This window comes from Zea mays, chromosome 3 (assembly GCF_902167145.1).
Source record: "Zea mays cultivar B73 chromosome 3, Zm-B73-REFERENCE-NAM-5.0, whole genome shotgun sequence".
In the NCBI taxonomy this organism is placed as follows: Eukaryota; Viridiplantae; Streptophyta; class Magnoliopsida; order Poales; family Poaceae; genus Zea; species Zea mays.
The window spans coordinates 81,291,069-81,305,436 of NC_050098.1; positions in this window are offsets into that span (position 1 = coordinate 81,291,069).

The following is a 14,368-nucleotide window of genomic DNA, read 5'->3' on the forward strand; positions in this document are numbered from 1 at the left end:
AGGTTTGGGATACCGAATAGTATCATAACCGACCTGGGATCCAATTTCACAAGCTCAGAGTTCTTCGATTTCTGCGAACAAAAAAACATTCAGATCAAATATGCCTTAGTGGCGCACCCAAGAGCCAACGGGCAAGTAGAAAGAGCCAATGGGATGATATTGGAAGCACTCAAAAAGAAAGTCTTCGATGAGAATGAAAAATTCGTAGGAAAGTGGATCAAAGATTGTCGTATGTTGTCTGGAGCCTGAGAACTCAACCTAGCCGAGCTCTGCATGGAAACACTCCTTTCTTTATGGTCTATGGTTCGGAGGCAGTGCTACCCGCTGATCTCAAGTTTGGGGCACCAAGATTAATCTTTGAAAACATAGCAGAAGCTGAGGCTACTAGACTAGAGGATGTTGATATACTAGAAGAAGAACGATTGAATACGGTGATTCAGTCAGCCTGGTATCAGCAAACTCTAAGGCGCTATCATGATAGGGCCATACGACATCGATCCTTCGCAGTGGGAGATCTCGTCCTCCGCCGAATTCTAACGGGGAGGGACGACACAAATTGTCGCCACTATGGGAAGGGCCATTCATAGTAGCAGAAGTCACTCGGCCTGGATCATATCGTCTTACTCAAATGGACGGCACGGAAATTGGGAACTCATGGAATATAGAACATCTCAGGAAGTTTTACCCCTAGCTATATTTCGAAAGCTATTGGGATAGCCTTGTAATCTGTAAACTAGGAAATATATCATCAATAAAAAGACTTCATTCTCAAAGGCGCTCAAATTGTTTACTGTCAACCTGCATGCTTACTTAACTCAGGGTGACCACTATACCCTACTAATGGAGCAATCGACTTAAGTCGGCAACGACTTAAGGTGGTGTAACATGCTCACGCTTACTTAACTCAGGGTGACCACTATACCCTACTAACGGAGCAATCGACTTAAGTCGGCGACGACTTAAGACGGTGCGACATGCTCACGCTTACTTAACTCAGGGTGACCGCTATACCCTACTAACGGAGCAATCGACTTAAGTCAGTGACGACTTAAGGCGGTGCGACATGCTCACGCGTAACTCAGGGTGATCACTATACCCTACTAACACTACAGGAATTCTACTGATTCCTGTCGGCCAGGGTAATTCCCGTCGGCCAGAGCGAAAGCCGACGGGAATAGACTAATTCCCGTCGGCCACAAAATAGCCGACGACCATTATTTTAATTCCCGTCGGCCCCGTCCCAAGCCCACGGGGATTAACTAATCCCCGTCGGCCCTGTGCTCTGGCCGACGGGAATAAGTTAATTCCTGTCGGCCCCGTATACTAGCCAACGGGGATTAATCTTTTTAGAGCCAGGCCGCAGCCGCGCGGGCTCATTTCTTCTCCGTTCGCACCCCTGCCCGACAGCCGCCCCTGCTCAACCGCCGCCCTGCCAGACCGCCGCCCGAGCCGCCCCTGCCCGAGCGCCGCCTGCCCGAGCGCCGCCGGCGAGGCCGCCCCCACCCGAGCCGCCCCGCCCGAGCCCGCCGGCCGCCCCCGCCCGAGCCGCCCCGCCCGAGCCGCTGCCTGCCCGAGCGGCGCCCTGGCCGAGCACCGCCGCCGCTTGAGCGCCGCCGCCCTGCCCGAGGCCGCCCTGCCCCCGAGGCCACCCTGCCCGAGGCCGCCCCGCCCGAGCGCCGCCGCCGCCCTGCTCGAGCGTTGCCACCGCCGTCGGCCCGCCCCGGAGCGCCGCCGCCGCCGCCCGAGTGCCACCACAAGCTCCCGAGCTCCTCGTACCCCGAGCGTCGTCGTCCCCAGCCCGTCGTCGTCCATCGTCCGCTCGTGCCCCGACGGGAATCAGTAACTGAGGTATAATTCTATCTATATGTAAATAAGTATTGATTATTTTCGTCGGTTTTTTGTGGCCGACGGGAGTTAACTTTCATGTGATTAGAGTTAGTTTAAAATTGTTAATTTATAGTGTTTTTAGTTTTCATATGACTTTATGCATTATTGAATGTAAATGCGAGTGCGATTGTTAATGTAAATGCGAGTGCGATTGTTAAATTTTTGTATACATGCTTATTTTCGTCGGTTTTTTATGACCGACGGGAGTTAACTTTCATATGATTAGAGTTAGTTTAATATCACATGTGATTAGAGTGTAATTAGAGTTAGTTTAATTTCACATGTGTGGCTTGATGTTAGGTAAATATTAATTCTATTATTATAATAGATTTAACTTATGCTATTGAAATGTTGAATTTGATGTTATTTAATAATTAGATTCAACTTATAATATTAGGTTGTATGAAGGTTTCGATATTGATAAATTTAATGTTATTTATGTATATATATAGTTATTTATGTATATATATAGTTTTACTACTTACCTATAGATGTATGTGTGACGTGTAGAAACGTGATTGTCTCACACACACTCTTTACTCGTACACACAGCCGCAATAATGTGTGATAGACGTGATTGGATGTATGAAGGTTTCAAGAAGGGTGGGTGTCACACAAGTGAATGGTTTGCCAAGACGCAGATATTTCTGGACCATGCAGCTGCTTTGTCACAAATAGATAATATTAGGTGTCCATGCAATAAATGTAGAAATATGACGAGCCACACCAAGAAACAGGTCACACTACACCTGTGCTCACATGGTTTCGTGCCAGGCTATAAGGTCTGGTATCTCCACAGTGAAGATGTTGAACGAGCAACAGAAGTAGAAGTTGATGATGGTGAAGATGATGTTGATAGGATGGACCAGATGCTTGAGGATCTGCAACCTGAACTAGCACCAGATCATCATGATTCACCTACACCGGAGGTTCAGAAGTTCTTCGACCTACTCAAAGTGTCAGAAGAGCCTCTTCACGGGCACACTGACGTGACCGTACTGGAATTCGTGACCCGGCTGATGTCAATCAAGTCCAAGTTTGCATTCTCAATTAATTGTTACAAGGAGCTTGTGGATTTGATTAGCGAGGTTCTTCCTACGGGTCACAAGATGCCCAAAGACATGTACCAGTCCAAGAAATTGCTTGAAGGTCTTGGTATGGAGTATGAGAAGATTGATGTTTGCCAAGACAACTGTATGCTTTTTTGGAAGGAACATGGCAGAGAACAGAAATGCTTAAAATGTGGGAAGTCGAGGTACGTGGAGCTTGTAAATGAAGATGGGGAGAAGGTGGTGACAAAGGTTGCACATAAACAACTTCGGTACATGCCTCTCACTCCTAGAGTGAAACGTTTGTTTCTCTCGAGGAAGACCGCTATGCACATGAGGTGGCATAAAGATTGTACGGACAGACAAGATGGGTTAATGGTGCACCCGTCAGATGGTGATGCATGGAAGGCTCTTGACAAATTTGATCCAGATTTTGCCAGCGATGCAAGAAACGTTCGTATCGGCTTGGCAACTGATGGTTTCACGCCGTTCAATATGACCGCTGCGTCGTATTCATGTTGGCCTGTCATTGCCATACCGTACAACCTTCAACCTGCTCTTTGCATGAAATATGAGTTTATGTTCCTATGTCTTGTTATACCTGGTCCTGAGCATCCTGGCGTACGCCTCAATGTGATGCTTCAACCACTGATTGAAGAGTTAAAGAAGCTATGGCAAGGTGTGGAAGCCTATGATTGCTTCAAGAAGCAGAAATTCAATCTTCGTGTTGCATATCTGTTCTCGGTTCATGATTTTATGGCGTATGGTATTTTCTCTAGATGGAGCGTGCATGGTAGATTGACGTGTCCTTATTGTGCTAAAGATACAGATTGTTTTCATCTTAGTGCTGGTGGCAAGATATGTTACTTTGATTGCCATAGATGTTTTCATCTTAGTGCCTATGGCCGCCACTCAAAATAGTGGAGTCATTACTAGGGCAACCGACATGGAAGGACACGAAGCCTACTATTACGGGAAAATCAAAAATATAATCGAGATTACATTTGCTGGAAATAAGCCTTTAGCGCTAGTTTTCTTTGAGTGTAAATGGTATGACCCGAAGTATTATAGGACCGAATTTGGGATGACACAGATCCAACCTGAGAAATTGCTTCAAGGACACGACACGTATATCCTTGCCCATCAAGCAGACCAAGTTTATTTCTCGACATATCCATGCAAAAAGTTGTCTAAATGGAGGGTTGTGTACAATGTAAATCCCCGCGAACGCCTATACACTCCTGGTGAGGACGAATATCAAATTGGTCACCTTGAGCAGGTTGATGAGGTGTTTCAAGAAGAAGAGTTGCCAACTAGTTTTCATATTGATCCTGCACCGGCATTAGATTCTCTAGTTGCAGACGTTAACGACTTAACTTTTCCCGAGAGACGGAGAAGACAACCTGTTAGGAGAAAAGTTACATGGCGACCTCTGCATAGAAGAGAACAAATAGATCCTGATTTTGATGATATTTAACAAGTAAAGTTGTTTTGTTATTTCATTTGTTTATATTTTAAGTATTATGTCATTTTTGATGCACTAATGAATAATTTCTTATTTTTTATGCAGGATGCCGCCAAAATCAAAGAAGTCAGTGAAGGGGTTGTTCAAGGGCCTGGGCCTTTTTCAGGGCAGTTCTTCGAGCAGCAGCAGACGTCGAGAGCTGTTGAGCGCGGTACATGGAGATGAGGTAACATATCTTGTACAAATAAATTTGTTTACATATTTACAAATAAATCTTGAGTTGTATGTACCAGGATGAGCAGCACACTGAGGAGCAGCACATTGAGGAGGAGCAGCACAATGAGGCTGAGCAACACAATGAGGAGGTGGAGCACAATGAGGAGGTGGAGCACGTGACATGGGACCAGGCCGCACAGCATCACCAGCCATGGGACCAGTGGGACCACCAAAGAGAGCAGCAACAGGCGTGGGACCAGTGGGGCCAACAGGGCGAACCGGCTGACAACCCGATGGATGATGGCTCGGGAGGCTCTTCAGCGACACGCACATGTCGCTCAAGAAAAAGCCACTCAGTAAAGCCTCGTCACACGATAGAGCGAGAGGCTGATAGGACTTTAATCATGCCACATGGAGATCGGTGAGTGTAATATATTAACTTATCTCATATAACTATTATGTGTATTATTAATGTTTTTGTGTAATGCAGGAATTGGGAGGACCTGTCCTTCGACGGCAAGGGACACCACACTCAGGTTAACCTTACGTTGGGTTCTCTTTGCCGCCTTCACTACCCTGGTATAGTGAAGGTGTCAAACGGTGATACCGAGGATGAGGTGCTCGTCAGTACCCGGACGAGTACAAGTTTAAAAAGGAACGAAACCACACCGACAGACAGGGACTTGTGCGTAATGACTTTTGGGTATGAATTCTTTATTATTTTTGTTATGTTTCTTAATATTGTAAATCTATGACTTATACCATTGTATTTGTATTCTTTATGTTGTAGCTTCGATATCGGTTGCCTGACGGAGAGGATTACATGGGGCACGCTGAACGTGTCTTCCAAAATAATGCAAAGAAGCTGGTGAAGGATGCCATATACTATGCGAGAATTCAGGCTACAAACCTGTATTTTCAAAAGCATCCAGAAGAAGCAGGCCCCTTGAGTAAAAAGGAAGGGTCCTCAAGATATATTTGACTGAGGATCAATATCGTGAGGTTAGTATTTAATTTGTTTTACCCTTTATATTGATTGTTGTGATTGATATAATATGTAACATTGTGTGTGCAGGTGATGGTTCCATGGATGGCGCCCGTGCCTGATGCGTACTATGCTTGGTGCCGATATTGGGCTTCCGAAGGCTTCCAGAAAGCGTCAGCGCATCACAGACAATGTCGAGGAACCAATCCTAACCACAAGTTTGGCGGTGATGACATGATACGAAAAGCTAAAAGAATGGTAAGTTTGATCTAGCTATGTCGATCAACAAATAGTACGATTTCTTATGAATGTGTTTTGTTTATATAGGAAGCTACAAGTGGCCAGAAGCCTAGTGACATTGAGGTCTACCAGGAGGGCCACAAAGGACCAGACCCGAACAACCCTGACCAGCTCTACAGCCAGACAGCCACGGATCACTTGGTAAGTTTTGGCCCAAAAGTACAAACGTTCAAAGTATAGAAATTCCTGCATTTGTAAGGTTGTGAATGATGTATAGGCGGCATATGGGGAGGAGATGGTTCGTCGCCATGGCCCTGACTTCGACTGGCGTCATGAACCGGTGGATCCCTCGGTGGTGTACGCAAGTGGTGGTGGCAAAGCACATGGACGGTAAGCTCTAACTTATGAAATTATATGGTTGACACTAAATTGATTATGCAGTAATAACATTTTTTGAATCACTTATAGATACGCACTCTTCGATGGATTCATTGACTCGTCGTCGGTGAGATCTCAGAGGACGGGTTCGTCTTCCCGTAGCTCATGCTCTCGTTGACCGAACGAGCAGGAGTTGGAGATTATGAGGATGCGTGAAGAGATGAGACAACAACGCGAATTTATGGAGGCTTGCAATGCCCATAACCAAGCCATGTATCAAGTGAGTACACATAATCCGAACTCTAAATTATTATATTTCAATACAACATCTTCAGTAGTAACACATATGTTTAACAGTTAATGCAGCAACAGAGCATGGCAACAAATTTTCCACCGCCACCACAATGGAGCCAATTTGCAAACACACCGGTTCCACCACCACAGTTCAACACCCCTCCGCCACATATACCTGCACCTGGAGATAGGGTACGTTTCATAACTCTCGATTAATTTATACACTTGTATACTTTTTGATATTTGTATTTAACGTGTTGATATTTGCTAACTTGCATAGGTTACGCCTGAAGCGGGTGGTAGTGGGTCTGATCCCGCAGCAGGGACTGGATTTGTTGACTCGCTCTTCGCATTCCCTCCTCCTGGTGGTGGTGGCAGCAGCGGTCAAAGCTCTAACCACCCAAGTGGTGGTTATCTCTAAACACTTGAACTCGTGCTCGTTATGTTTTAACTCCTGGACGTTATATTTGTGTAAACACTTGATCTTAACTCATATCAGAAATGTTTGTGTATGTTATGTGACGGATTTAACCTATAATGCGTTTGTGATGTGTATGTTCATGTGGATGATATATATGTTTGTGATGTGTATGTTTTGTGATGTGTATGTTCATGTGAATGATATATATATTTTGTCATATGTTTGTCTGTGGAGAAATATCTAATTTGGTGTTGCTGTTGCAGAATTATAGATTAACTCCCGTCGGCCCAGTTAATCCCCATCGGTTTGACCATAGCCGACGGGCATTAACTATTAATTCCCGTCGGCCCAGTTAATCCCCGTCGGCTGACTGGGCCGACGGGAATTAACAATTAATTCTCGTCGGTTGGTAGGGCCGATGGGAATTAATTGATAACGCCCGTCGGTTCTCCTGGCCGATGAGGATTAGCCATAACTCCCGTCGGCCATTGGCTAGCCGACGGGGATTAATTATTCCCGTCAGCCGCCGACGGGAATAACCGTATCCCCGACATCTGACGCCTGTCGGCTAACAACCGACGGGAATAAGCCATAAACCGACGGGAATAGGTAATTCCCGTCGGTTTAAGGCTTATTCCCGCCGGTTCCTGGCCGACGGGAATTAATTGATTTCCTGTAGTGTAACGGAGCAATCGACTTAAGTCGGCGATGACTTAAGGCGGTATGACATGCTCACGCTTACTGAACTCAGGGTGACCACTATACCCTACTAACGAAACAATTGACTTAAGTCAGCAACGACTTAAGGTGGTATGACATGCTCATACATAACTCAGGGAGACTACTATACCCTGCTAACAGAGCAGTCAGATTAAGTCGGTAGTGACTTAAATCGGCATGGCGCACTCACGCCTACTCGATCCAACACAAGCACGTTTGCAATTACTCATCTTAGGGCGATCTCTATGCCTCGCGAAATAAGAAAAAAATTCAAAATCATCACACTGCATTTACTTCTGCAATTGTATCTACTGTTGGATTCTAACAACAGGAAAATAATAATGGCATTCAGTACTGAAAACGCTTTCTGACATAATATTCGAGCACACTAACCACATATACAAGGCATTCAGTGTTGCTACTTGGTAATGTTTTTCTCATGACCGACCGATGAAGAGGGGCGACTCGAAGAATCAGGAGCAGCATTCACATCTGCCACTATGTCGTCAGGAACAATCACACTGGGTCTCCTCATCAAGATTCGCCCTGCGCGAATGGCTTTGTCCATAGCTCTGTCACGCTAGGCCCTCAAAGTAGCGAAAGTGTCTTCAGCAGCCTTGACAGCCAGCCGAGCAGTTTCTAGCTCCTGGACGACTGATCTCTTGGAAGCGCACAGATCCTTGATGACAAAATCTTTGCTCGACACCAATTGCCTAAGGCGAATCTTATCATCCAGGGACTCTTGCAGCTTATAACGATGATTATCCAAGTCCTCCATGGTGAAATGATGGCTCCTCTCTAAGATAGTCAAAGAGTTGCTGGCATCGCGATATAACTTGTCAAGGTTGTCACGAGAAGTTGCAAGGACACGTTTTTCCTCCTACAGACAAGAATCAGTTCTCCAACGTCAAGCAAGCATTAAGAACACAATAGAGAAAGTCAAGTAAAGCTTAATTCATTGGCCATCTTTTCAGAGTCAAGCTGAGGATTGAGAGTGGAATTCAGCATGTTGGCATCATTCAGAGAAGCAGAAACCTGGGCCAAGTCCATCTGACCTTGAGAATATTTCTCTTCAAGATCAGAGTACCGACGGTCCATATCTAGCAAGAAACGGTCAAACAAGGGTGTTCAGCCAAGAAGCAGATCAGTCAAGTAGCCAAGGAAGAAACAAAGGGCACTAACCAGCATTCGCCATCTCCAAGTCAGATACCCACTGCTGAAGCAGCACTGGATTCCAATGTGTTAGAGACAGAACTCTTTCTGGGACAGAGGCACCCTGTGATCTCAGCTGACCAGCCATCTCGTCAACCAATGCCTAACATTGAAAACAAATGAGTGTAATAACAGTATTTTACCCAGAGTATAGTGAGGTCAGAAAAAACCAAATTACCTGGAGATTGGAGAAGAACGAAGGAACCCCCAAATCATGGGAATTCAGTTGGTGACTTGATGAAGGATTACCAACCGAAGCAATTTGCAGAGCATCAGTGGGGACCAATTCAGCGTCACCAGCAGAAATCAAAACTCTATCATCAGGTGCGCCGGCCTCCTAGGCAACCTCCTGACCCGAAACTCGTGCTGCTACCATGCAACCAGAATGTGGAGGAGAAGACCCGACGTGAACATCCATGGAAGTATGAGAAGGAGAATCCGCTCGGACACCCTTGGGGGCTGGGTGATAGCACCTAGAGGGGGGGGGGTGAATAGGTGATCCTGTCAATTTCAAAACTTAAGCCACAAAACTTTGATTAAGTGTTAGCACAGTTAATGCCAAGTGGCTAGAGAGAAGATCTTGCACAATAGGATAATCACAAGGAGTTCAACACAGAGAAGACACAGTGATTTATCCCGTGGTTCGGCCAAGTACAAAACTTGCCTACTCCACGTTGTGGCGTCCCAACGGACGAGAGTTGCACTCAACTCCTCTCAAGTGATCCAATGATCAACTTGAATACCACAGTGTTATGCTTTTCTTTCAATATCTCGTTTGCGAGGAATCTCCACAACTTGGAGTCTCTCGCCCTTACACTTGAGATTCACAAAGAAATACGGAGTAAGGGAGAGAAGCAACACACACAAATCCACAGCAAAATGCGCACACACACGGCCAAGAATCGAGCTCAAAAGACTATCTCAAGTTTCTCACAAGAACGGAGCTCGAATCACTTAGAATGACAATCGGATGCGCAAAGACTGAGTGTGGATGATCAGGAATGCTCTAAGGTTGCTTGGTCATCTCCTCCATGCGCCTAGGGGTCCCTTTTATAGCCCCAAGGCAGCTAGGAGCCGTTGAGAGCAAATCCAGAAGGCCAATCTTGCCTTCTGTCGTCGGGCGCACCGGACAGTCCGGTGCACACCGGACACTGTCCGGTGCCCGATTTATTTCCATAAACAGCGCAGCCGACCGTTGCCGACCGTTGCAGATCTGGCGCACCGGACAGTCCGGTGCACACCGGACAGTCCGATGCCTACTTCCGACCGTTGGCCAGACCACGTGTCGCGCGCAGATTCTGCGGCCGACCGTTGGCTCGGCCGACCGTTGACTCACCGGACAGTCCGGTGCACACCGGACAGTCCGGTGAATTTTAGCCGTACGCCGTCGGCAAATTCCCGAGAGCAGCGTCTTCAGGTCGAGGCAGCCTGGCGCACCGGACACTGTCCGGTGCACCACCGGACAGTCCGGTGCCCCAGACTGAAACAGCCTCTTGGCTGTACACAGCCAACTCTCTTCTTTTCTTCTTCTTCCTGTTTCTAATACTTAGACAAGTATATTAGTACACAAAACCAATGTACTAAGACTTAGAAACATACCTTTGCTCTAGATTTGCACTTTGTTCATCCATGGGCATTGATTCACGTTTAAGCACTTGTGTTGACACTCAATCACCAAAATACTTAGAAATGGCCCAAGGGCACATTTCCCTTTCACTGGGTCATAGCTCGCGCTGCCCACCTGAGCCGGATCATCACCGGCAACACCCTCGGGGCTGGGTAAACGCAAGCGCCATCCTTGGGGACCGAGTTCTTTGTAGCAGCCACCTCTAAGGCTGAAGGATTTTCAACCACTTCCATAGGAACGGAGCAATCCAGATCAGCCTCCTGACTCTTAAAACCGCGCTCCAAGGTCGATGAGGCACGAGACGCTGCTCTGGATAACTCTACCCCGACAGCAGGCACGTCAGCACAAATTTCCATCATTCCACCATCTGCCGGCTCCGACGACAGGTCTTCAGGGACCTTATCTTCGATAGCCTGATCAAAATTTGCTAGAGACAATTCTTGCAGACCAACAAGAGCAGACAAAGCTGGAGAAGGAACACCACTACTCTCCCCACTGGCTATATAGCGCCGACTGTTCTTCCGAATTAAGGGGATTTCCTCCTCCTCTTCCTCATCCTCATCAATAATACGGACAGTACACCCATTGGGATCAGCTCTGACCGGATTACACCCATTGGGGTCAGCATCATCAAGGCCACACCCATTGGGGTCAGCATCAGTCGGGTCACACCCATTGGGTTCAGTTTCAATAAAAATTGGCACTAGCACTTCCCCGGTAGCAGGAGCAGAAGGGCCGGCATCCTGATTCAAGCATGACACTCGCCGAAGACGTCTCTTTTTCTTTTTCTTCCCCTCAGTAGGAGAAGTTGGATGATTGATTCGGCGAGGACGCTTCGGGCGAATACTATCAGATCTCTGAATGTCCAAAGTTTTTCCAGACTCTGGGATGGGTGCTACAGCTAGTGTTTCAACAGGGACCGAATCAGAGGAATCCTCAGCCAACATGTCTAGCATGGCACTTATTTCTATGTCACTCGGATTTAAAGGCATCTCAAAATGAACCTGCCTCTCGTCATCGGGGATTTCACCAAGCGAAATAACCAAAGCCTCAACCTCTTCGGGAGAAGGTCGCACTCTAAGGCCCAAACCACTGTCACCAAGAGGAGGATTTGACACAAAATTGATGAAAGCCTTGGAAGGATGCAGACTCCAGGCTGAATATGCAACAGGAGCACCGATATTCGACACCTTGCCTCTAACGTTCATTTCAAGCCGGCTTACCAGATCCACAACAGGAATCCTTCTGTTGGTAACCCGGGTCGAATCAATGAGGCCACGATACAAATAAGCTCGGTACGCTCTGTCTTTTAGTGGTTGAATGTTCTTAAAAACAAAATCAGCAACCAGAGCCTTGGCAGTCAGACCCTTCTTCAACAATCCAACCTCGGCAAGCAGAGCCTCGACCTCAGCTACCTCCAAGTCAGTGGGGGGTTCTGTCCAACTTGGAGTGCGAACATCTGGCTGTCTTCCTGACCGAGGGGGGAGAGAATTCCCGTGATTCTCTATGATAAACCATTACAGGCGCCATCCTTTGATGCTGTCCTTGAGTGGGATATTGAGGTACTCGGTTTTCCTCCCACGACGCATCTCCAAACTCGCACCCCCACGAGCTAGTGCTGTCCCCCGGCCATCCCAGGCCGACAGTGATACAAGTATTTCCACAAGCCAAAGTGTGGCAAAATACCAAGGAAGGCATCACACAAATGAACAAAAACGGAAACTTGCAGAATAAAATTGGGATTCAGATGGGTTAGATTCAAATGATAGAAATCAAGGAGACCGCGGAAGAAAGGAGAAATAGGAAGAGCAAGGCCGCGGATGAGGAAAGGAATATAAATAACGGATTCGTGGGTGTCCTCTGTCGGGACAGTGACCCCACGGTAGATCCGCCAAGAACAAAGTTCCTTCAGAGGAAGAACTCCAACGGATACAAGGTGAAGAAGGTCGGACTCAAAAACAATAGACATGTGATTACCTGCGAAAGGCAACTGGCTGTTGGGATCGATGGGAGGAATGGTTGCGACAGATGAACTCTGAGTCTTCCGCTTGGGCGCCATCTCAATCTTGCTGGCGAGCGGGGCGGAAGCAATATCGCAAGAAAGCAGAGAAGGTCTGGATGCAGAAAAGCAAGACTAGGGCTTAGAATACAGAGGCATGCGACGACGCAATGCAAATGGGGTTTTCCCGGGCCAGATGCCATTTCTAAAAAGCGCCCAGTCATCACTCAACTGTTATTTCGCCAACGCTGGCGTGCCATGTCATCACTCGGCCGTTATTTCCAAAACGGCCGACGTGGCCCAATATAACTCAGCTGTTATTTCTAAAAACGCTGACGTTACCAGTCTTCACTCGGTCGCTGTTTCCAAAGCGGCTGACATGGCCTGTTATCACTCGGCTGTTATCTCTAAAACACCGACGTCACTAGTAACCGCTCGGTCGTTATTTCTAAAACACCAACATGGCACGTTATCACTCGGCTGTTATTTCTAAAACGCCGACATCACCAGTAATCACTCGGCCGTTATTCCTAAAGCGACGATGCGGCTCTAAAGGACTCGGCTGTTACCTCTAAAACGCCAACGTCGCAAAAAGGGAAAACCACTCGGTCACCACCTCTGAAAATACTAACAGTAAATCAGCTGTTTTTTCTCTATGAATATGCAGGCAAATCTAAAACGTGACTCGATGATTCCAAGTCGTTTCTCAAGCATTAGATCCAAGAACAAAAGCTGCATTAAGCATAAATACGATCGACCGATCGACGAGAAAGCAAAGGAGCGCACACAGAATGGGGCGAAATCTTCTTCATTATAAAGGGAGGGGAAGTATTACCAAACTTAAAAAACCAACTCATTATGAGTTGGTTTTCTTCCCACTGTTCGACACCCTACACTACTACATTACATTTCACTACACTATACTACTAACTACTACTACATTATTTCACTAATACTACTTATACTACTAATCTATACTAACATTTATAACCAGTGGCGCCTAGCCACTGGCCTTGTTGCTGCCCTTGCTGCTGCCTTTGTTGCCGTCCCTGCCGTCACCGCTGCCGCCGTCGCCGCCACCCTCGCCACCGTCGCTGTCGCCATTGCCACCGCCTCCGCTGTCTCCGTCGCCCTCGCCATCGCCCTCCTCGGACGAGTCCGAGGAGACCTCCAACTCATCCGAGCCCTCGAGCCCGGCATGCTTGACGGCCCGGATGTAGGTCCATACCTCTGCGGCGATCCCCTAGGAGTCGTCTGAATCATGGACCAGCGAGCCCTCTGACTCGGAGGAGAACTCCTCCTCCGAGTACTCCGAGTCGCTGAAGTCATCCGAGGGAGGAGTTGGATCGCGTTTCCACTTATCGCCGGAATGATGTGAGGAACTCCCACGTTTCTTGCTCTTGCCCATGGTGGAGTGAGAAGGAAGTGAAGAGAGTAAGCAACAAGCGGCAGTAAGAGATGTGAAGATGCTGGAGAAGCAAGCACACTATTTATAGAAGAAGAAGGCAACCGCTCACCTCCTACCACGGCCACTGAACAGTCGCAAAAATTCAATATGCAATTCAAACCGTCTGGAAACACGTCAGGCGGCTGGCGCCGTTCCACGTAACACGACACCCATTGGGACTCCAGTCAACTGCTTGGGCGATATGATTACACTCACGGTCACGTCAAGTTACTACTCAGAAGCAGTTTGCTAAACGCTCAGCACACCAAGCCGTCCCTTGCCTACACCCATTGGGGGGGACATCCAGGAATTTTCAATAGATTTTCCCAAGCAGTCACATCCATACAGTATACGCAATGAATACCTCAAGACAGAAGGAAGATATCAACAGAGATCAGAGGAAAGCCAAATATAGCCGATGAGGTACA